The sequence below is a fragment of the Sapajus apella genome, unplaced genomic scaffold, assembly GCF_009761245.1.
Source record: "Sapajus apella isolate SASKATOON/1434 unplaced genomic scaffold, GSC_monkey_1.0 scaffold64, whole genome shotgun sequence".
NCBI classification, from domain to species: Eukaryota; Metazoa; Chordata; class Mammalia; order Primates; family Cebidae; genus Sapajus; species Sapajus apella.
In genome coordinates this window covers 11152810-11161938 of record NW_022437004.1, presented here as the reverse complement: position 1 = coordinate 11161938, position 9129 = coordinate 11152810, and positions in this window count along the sequence as shown.

Below are 9129 nucleotides of genomic sequence, written 5' to 3'. Positions count from 1 at the left end.
GAAAATCTGGGTTCCTGCTCCCATTCTGCCTCTGACTTGATGGGTGACCTTGAAAATTCTGGATTATCTCTGAGGACACCAATTTACTCATCAGTAAAATAAAAAGGTTAGACTAGATCATTTAAAAAAGCCCTTCAGGTCTAAAAATCTGTGAACGCATTTATGGTATATATTCACACAGACAAGCAAGCTTCATTATATAATGTAATAGTTCTAAACTGATATTGATACTAAGGGCTTTAATGAGAGGTGAGAGAGAAAAAAATCCCAACTTGACAATAACAATCATATTCAACTAAATTAAACCTTTGGAAAAATCACAGATCCCCAACATGACAGGAGGCCACGTGGCCAAATAATTTGCACACAAACGACTGAGAAAGCTGAGACATGGGCTGCAGCCCAATCAGTGACTTAGGGCAGTTCATATGGTTTTCTCTGACACCTTGAGCCTTACTGAAAATGGAGGAAATCTAAGACCGTTTTATGAAACACATTCTGGACCTGAACTACCTTTTAACTTAAAGCGTAAATCAGTTTCCACAATATACTTCAGTATATCATAAATGTGTCTTAAAATGTGGATGTCAGTCAAAAATCTTTGGCCAATTAATATTGTATATATTTTTTCAGTTAAAGTGTTCACTCCAGAGGTTTGTTTTGACATTTTACTGTAACCATTCACAGTTGCAAAGAAGAAATATATGAATGGAGATGAAAAGCACCAAAATCTTGTTAGTGTTAGACTCCTTTGTGAACAAAAGCTAGCAGAAATAAATGTAATGTGGAATGGCTTTCCTGGAGTAGGGTAGGATGGGTCTTGGGGGGTGGAGAAGACTAAATTGGTACTGAGACGAGCCTTTCAGATATCTTTTTAACTGCTTTAACTGCTTTTCAAGCAAAGCTGATGTAGTTATTTTAGTCTTTTGCCATTTTTGTCATTTAATTCACCACTGAGAATAGCCCTATTTCCACATTTGCATCCTTTCAGTATAAAAAGGTATTCACAATTAAGGTGAAAGAAAGCTTCTTCACTGAGAAATACGGGATTTGGGCTGTTAATGATCTACTGTTTAGCATTTTCAGAAAAACCAAGGATCTTTTTGTGTTTCAGCAGTATGGTTAACTGGAATGGATATAGAAGCTGGATCTGCAACTCTGGTTTTAAGGCCTGGCTATGCACTTTGCTATGATAACTAAATCGATTGATTCTCTCAGTTTTCTCATCTGTGAAATGGGGATCAGGCGTTCATAACAAACATTTTAAAAAGCAAATATCTCGCTTTGATAAAATGCTTTTATTCCAGGAAAAGAAAATACTTTCTTTTCTTTATGAAAAACAAGACTGAGACCTGAAATATTAGCTTAGTTAATATCAGTCTGAATTCAATACAATAAACCTGAGTTTTCAAAATATCTCTTTTACTGCCGGCTTTCAGATCCTTGCTCTTCTGCTTACCAACTGTTATAACCTTGGTCAAGTAAATAAATATTCCCAATCCTTACTTTTCTTCTCTGTAAAATAAGAAACTATCATAGTACCTAATCCATAGGATTGCAGTGGAAATTAAATGAGAAAATGATGGTAAAGGTACAGCACCTGGCCACGAGTAAGCACTCAGCACATGTTAGTTTTTATTGTTTTAATTGTGATTTTATCCTCAGGAGGAGCTGCAACTCTTTATGACCTGTTCAGATCTCCTGGATTGATGAATATAGAGGAAAGATACCAGATCCCTCTTCATTTCAGCCCCAGCCCCTTCCTTATTAGCAGGTCAAAGATTCTGTCATCCACCTGAAAATACCAAATAAGAACAGACGCCATTTTAAAAGATTCTCTCATGGATCTTGCCTAGACAGAACAAACTAATTCCAGGGACAGGAGAAAAAAAAAAAAAAAACAAAAAAACAGTCCTTTGGCTTCTTTCCCCAGAAGATTGTGTGAAGAAAGTAGAAACAAATATTAATAGTACTGATCCCTTACTGGACCTATCTATACTTATTGTTTGCCTAAGCCTACGATTTTAAAAAACAAACAAAAACTATCTTTCTCCCAAAGACAGTTAACATCCAGAGGCAACAGACTTTACTAAAAGTCACAATAATCATAGGATACTATGCCCATCTCTAACTCAAGTCTGCCTGAATAGGAAGAAACATTGTGATTTCTAAGAACCTTATCCTAAGAAAAGCATCCAGCCTATTTCACCGTACTACTTAAAGCATATCAAGGTTAAACTAATTTCCAAACGCCATACAAAACTAAGTCGTGAATTCTCTAGATAAACAAAACAATCACTTCCCCAGTTCCATAGTGAGGGGTGGGAGCACAGGAAACCTCCCAGAAATGGACGACTCTCTCTCTCTCTCCTTCTCAGTATAAGAATGAAAACTTTTCGGCTCATGCTAGGACTTGGTGCTGAAAGTAGGATTCACACTCAGATATGGGAGGAAAGGTTAAATTAAGAGGAATCTGTCTTTACCTCCCTCTCCCCAATTCACGGAATAATTATTGCTGCTTACTTACAACCTAAAATATTAGTGAACATTTCCTCCAATAGCTAATAAAACGCTTCCAGAGACATGTACATCAGTAGTACCTTTCCAGACTGGCAAGTGTGGGTTTGGTTGAAGGGTGTGTGTGTGTATGTGTGTGTGTGTGTGTGTGTGAGTGAGAGAGAGAGAGAGAAAGAGAGATTGATTTTGATGCTTAGAAAACATGTTTTCAAAAGCAGCCATAATTTCCTTTCCAGAGGGGCCCCCAATGGCTCCTTCAGACCTCAGCCCAGAGAATCAGTGAAGGGTCAGAGACGGACGAGGGAGAGGCTGAACTCACACTTACCTTTGACCAGTAGACGAGGTGAGAGTGGGGTTTGGCGCTTTGTTTGTTTTTGTTTTGTTTTCTGTTGCTTTTAGCACGCCCCCTGCGCTGGGGCGCTGGAGGGTGGAGGCGGGTCCGGGCTGGGCAGCGCCCGCGGGGCGGAGGGGACCGAGCGGGCCGCCGCGCCTGCGGCGTCCGGCCAGCAGGGGGCTCCGGCGCTCTTCTTCGGGCGCGTTGGGCTCAGCCCGTGCGGCCCGGGACTCCGGCAGGGCAGGGGAGTGGAGAGAGGACCCGGGCAGGAAGGCGAGAGCTTGAGAGAGACCAACAGGGGGGGAGCCGCACAGCGGGGTTCCCCAAGCGCCAGCGGAGCCTTCTCGGAGCTGCTTAAGACACGATAAATCCTGGAGGAGCCGGGCGTTTTCGTGAACCTGTCGAGCCTCTGCGTTACCAAGGCTCCAGAGTCCCGCGGGGCCGTCTCGCCCCGGCCTCCAACCCAGGGCGCCGTGGGCCCGACGGCAGCCGTCCTCGCGAGGGCGTTAGGGGGCGAGCCGAGGCCGCTGGCCGGGACTCGGGAGGATTGCAGAGCGCGCGGCCGGGTTGAGGGGAGAGTGGCGACTCCCACGCCCCCGCGCCCGCACCCACCGCGCCTCGCGCTTCTGCAGCCGCCAAGCGCGGGCCCCCTTAGGAGAGGCAACGGTTTGTCTGTGGAAGTCCTGTGTAACCACACCTTTGCTTTTGCTTCCTTTCTTCGGTCTGAAATCCAAGGTGGTGGTTGATTTTTCGCTACTCTACTCTTCCAGAGGAGGCCCAGGTCTGAGCCAGCGCTGGCGGCCTGCGGCTGCGGAAACTAGACTTCCTGTGGCCAGAACCGTGCTCCTCGCCCGCTCCGGGGCTTCAGAGCAGAGCGAGCCCGGCCCGGGGCCAGGGCGGCCGGCCTGTCCCGCGAAGGCGCGCTGGGCCTGGGAATTTGCGCTCTTCACTTCGCCAGACGAGAGTTTAGACCCGGGCCCGCCCGCGACACCTGGGCTCTGGCGGTCTTCGAGACCCTGTCTCAAAACTGCGCGAGCGCTGAGATCGCTCTGGTTTTAGCTTGCCTCTCTTTAGATGAGGAAGGCATTGTATCTTTCTAAGGGGTCTCTCAGACCTGTTATTTTGGTCTGCAGTGGTGGTAATGGCCTTGAATTTGTTTAAACTTAGTGCCCACGACACCCTCTCCCCAAATCCCTCCACACCCACACAGTACACTCCAGAACGGCCACCACCACTCCCACTCCATTTGCATTTGAAAACCTCTGGAAACATAAGCGCTTTCAGAATGAACTCGAACTCTTTCTCTTCTCTCTCTCTCTCTCTCTCTCTCTCTCTCTCTCTCTCTCTCCCCCCCCCTCTCTCTATCTCTCTCTCACACACACACAGTGGAAACTGAGTTGAGTCACAGGATGCATATGAATAGGATTGGATGGTCCTTCGCGTCTGCGGATCCGAATGTTTAATAACCCAGGATTCCGGCAATAACAATATTACAGGGTTTCTAGAACTCTGTTCTGATCCTTTAGAAACTATTAGAACAATAGTAATGATAGTAGGAGGAAAAGAAGGATTATGTTTTTCAAGGCACTTGCAAGCAATCTGCTACATCGTCTATGGGAGAACCTAAAAATATTCCCCTTGATTAAGACTCACAGGTCAAATATCATCTCTCTTTCTGGATGCTAATTAAAAGCAACTCTGTTCATAGGTATTTGACAGCCATTTGAATCAAGATACTTGAAAATTTGTGACTCAATAGCAATGTGCTTCAGTACACACAACCATGTATAATCATATATATGTGAGACATGACTTTGAAGGGGAGATGACTTTTCTTTAAAAACGCCTACTCAAAGACAACTAGAAATGATTGCGGCAGGCAACCAGTCACTGTTCCGGCTACAACATATTTGTGCAATTAATAGTCTAACAGCCTAGTCCAAATCCCCTCTTTGCTTGGACCAGGAGTGTTAATGAACTGTAGATGCAAAGCTCTTAATGTATAGATGTAGTGTCCTCTTCAAATTTAACAAGCTTTGAAAATGTAATAAAACAGGGATAAGTATTCTGGTTATTTTGATTGTGTGTTTTTAATATTGTTGAAAATATGACACAGTTATCCCCAGTTCCTATTCCACATGTCCATTCTGGAGGACCTAAAAAACATATCAGTAGTTAAGGTAAAAAAATTCTTCAAGAAAGACTCAAGTCTTGCCACTATCTTTTAAGTCACTTCATAATAGCTTTAAGATAACAAAGTGCAGTTCATGTTTCTAGCTACTATCATACAATGTTGAAATGATACTTCTAGAATTTGACTAAGATTTTTATTGATTGCTAATTTGGTGTTAGAATTGATTATATTTCCCATAATGATATCCTACTGCTCAATGAGATGCATATTTATATAATAAGGAAATATCCATTGCTGGTTTCCTTACAACTCAGTGTGAATAGCCACATCGTTGACTTCCAAAGAATAAAATAATCTTTCCATAAACTTTCTGAAATAATTCCTATAAACTTGCTCCACTTTCTAATATTGTGAAAGAGTTGATGTAATTTAATTTCTCTTCAGTCAATTATAAATATATTTCATCTTGGCAAGGTGCCTTACTTAGAAAAGTTGAGTGTGGGAAAGGATGATAGTTATAGCAGGAATATGAAGGTTGAAATAATGTTTCTTTTTATAATCAAGAGAAATGGTGTAATTGACCTCATCATATCAGGAGCAGGGAGAATCTGAAACAGTTTGATTTGCATGCATTTCATTGAGTCTACTAAGAGCACACTGACATCAAATTGCCCAGCGATACATACTTATTATTGAGAATTCATAATTCCAATTATGTTACTTATTTTTTCTGGATCTTGTGGAATAAGGATAAGGGAAGATGAAGATAACTATATTAAGTGCACCAAAATGCTCTTTGTATCACAACAAAGTGGATGATTTACTCCATGCAGCTAAAGTCTCAGAAGAAAACCTGAAATCATCTGTCTTCAAAGACCATTTTTTTCTGAATGTACTAGATACCTATAAATAAATAGTTTAAACTGTAATGAAGGTAAACTTAAAAAGTTGCCTCCAGTTAAATTTTGGGAGAGACTGAGTAACTTGACTACCATCAATTTCCTGAGGACTTGGCCAAATTCTGCCTGCACTTTCAGCCTAACCTGCAGGGGGCAATAGCTTGACACGAATGACAACAAAGGCTCCTGAACTATTAGACTTGAATTTCTGACTATGACCCTGGAATGTTGTGTAGGTTGGAGAGTGCTTAATTAATGTATATTGAAACAAAAGATCAGGTAAATTGTTTGATTTGTCTTCAAGCTATATTTTTAGTCTAATTTAATTCATAACCGTTAGGTGGTTTTTTTTTTTTTCTTAAACAGATTATCAAAGTTTTAGGAGACACATTTATCTTTAGAATTTTCCTAAACACAAATTGTTTACTATGGAATTTCTGTAATGTATGTTACCAAAGGAAAGAGAGGAGAATCAAAATGACCATAGTGTTCAGTGTTCAAAAGGATGACGAAATCAGTGGAAATATGGAATTTTTATGTATAGTTAATAAAAGATTGTCACATATCTAGATAATAAACTCTGTTTCAATATTTTTAAATATTGTAACTACAAATGGATGGGGGACAGTCATTCCACTGTTTGCAATATGTCTTCTTTCCATGTATCAAGCAATAATTTTTAACTTAGAATCATGATCAACAACTAGTGAGTTATCTCTTTAATTGCTATATTTTTTTTCTATTACAAATGGAATATAATTTATTGGCTATTGATAATCCACACTCTCTTTCCCTCCCCTTTGGTATTTCCACTCCCTCCCTCATTCTTATCTTTTCCCATCAACGGATCTGGAAAGACTGGAAACAGACCAAAAGGGGTTTTGGCTAGAAAGAGTAATTGCAGAATTAGAAATGAAAACTCTTCTCATCTCCTCACTGCAATTATATTTAATGTTCATTATGTCAATTTTAAATGATACAAAATGCCTTCCCCAAAAGGCATCCTGATTTCAAGAAGTCAAAAGGGCACCTGGCATTAAACAACCTTGAGTCAATCCCGGTGGGATTAACTGGACTGAGTTTCTATATACTGCGCATGCTATGGATCTACTTTGATCACAGTAAGGAAAAAAAATGATAATAGATTTTTTTAAAAGAATTGCTGCACAGGGGTGTTCCATTTATTTTATATGGCAGAGTTTGATCTTGATAAAAACCTTTTAAAACATATTTTTCCCCCCACTATGGTAAAGATATATCTATTTTTGCGTTTCTTTAAGAAAAGAAAATGGGGATTGCTTACACGGGGAAAGAAAATTTTATTCTCCAACACTCCCTCCCATTCTACTAAACCATTTTAGTCGACATATGTTTGTTATCAGAGAGAGGTGCTGTGAACACACAGCCATTTTCTTAGCAGCTTTTTGACTGTATGTTACCATAGTCCCACAAGGCATTGGTCCTTTCCCATTGGGAAGTCATGAATAAGAGACTATGAAGCTTGCACGTCAGATCTTCCTCAATTAATCCACCATTAGCATGTTCGGGATCCACTACTGGATGGTTAACAGCAGCTTTTGTAACTGTACGCCGACCATATCCAATTATGCTCTGCTAAAAATGAACTCTTTGCAGACCAACCCTCTCGGCTGTCAGTATTTTCCGTTTTCCTATTTTAACGTTTGTGTATAGTGGCAGGCGACAGATGGTGTAGATCAGATCGATTTGATTGCATTAGATGATTTTTTTCCCTTCCCCACTCCTTTCTGGAAGCTCGCATCAGCTGAAGGCTATCGCCTGGGACTCCTCGGAAGCGTGAGCAAGCCGCCACGCGAAGGCACTGGGGCACAGCCAGCGCGAGGCGCCGAGGTCCCTTCCCAGGGCTTGTTAACACTGTAACCCAGCACTCGGAGAGAAGCAGCAGCTCCCACTGCCCAGAGCCTACCTCACCGCACATCAGATGACTCCCTGGCTTCTACACACAGTTGGAGTTCCGCTTGAAACCTGGATTTAGAGGGTAAGCACTTCAATCGAGATGGATTTGTGACAGTTACTTTGCCATACAGCAAGACAAATCTCAGCAAATGTAAAGAATGTAGGATGTGTGGGAGAGGGAGACTATGTTTACATCGAAAAATGTGTTTCTTTTTGTCTGAGAACGAGAGTATTATTCAGTAAAGATGTGTATACTCTTTTTCCATTGATTGTAAGAGTCGACTACCACCCTCCTGCCGATTTTTTCTCTCTCCTTGGTGTTTCCCCCTTTCTACTTGAGAGGGAAGGAGAGAGGGAGAGGGAGGGAGTCAAGGGGGAAGAGGGGGGGGGGGGGGAGAGAAAGAGAGAGAGAGAGAGAGAGAGAGAGAGAGAGACATTTCAGCTTTAGCTTAATTGGCTTATTTCCTCAAACCGATTGCTTTGTCACGTTTCTTTTTGTATATTTGGTTGCAAATTGAGAAGCGATTAACTGGGATGGGTGTTGGAGTGTGGGGGATAGCATAGGAAAGTAGTGGGAACCTGCAGTCAGTCGCGGTGGCCTTGAGAGATCAAAAGGTGCTGAAAGCCCCCTTCCCGCAAAACACACCTCTAGTTATTGAGGCGCGAGAGAAATGTAGATCCTAATAAACATGGCTTGCAGGAGTCGATGAACAAAGGTACTTAATGCGGACCTAAGCCTCCGCTGATATTGTTCCTCTAGCAATATCTAAATATTCAAAAGCGAAGTGTAAGTTGATCAACAAACGCCCTGATGGTATTGGGCTTTTTCCCTTTTCTGTTTTTGTGTAGAGGGTGGAGAAGCGGGGGAGGGTGGATGGGTGGGGGAAATCCGACAGCTTAAGGAGGCTTGAATTGAATATGCACCCAGCGGCAGTGGTCTCGTAGGAAATGGTGTTCTCGTAAGTCAGGCTGCCCCGCTGAAGCACGAGAGAGCTTTGGTTAGAGCTCAGAGCGTCAGTTCTGCTGCGAGTGCTGCCGGCAGTCTGCCCGGGTTGAGCTGTCCACTCGTCCAGGTGCTGAAGCTGGTGGAACATTGGGTAGGTAGGGAAAAGGCTGGCACTGCTACTTGGGTAGGAAGATAGCAGATCAACTGCGTTGTTCTAGTTTCTTAAAGCGTGTGAGTCTGTGGGTCAGTGCGTGTGTGTATTTTATTTTAATTGCGAGGAAGCAAAACTAAAGAAGACTACTTGGAAAGCATTGAAAAGCTGTGTGGGTATTTATGCTGTGATTCTGATGCCCTGTGTATTGGG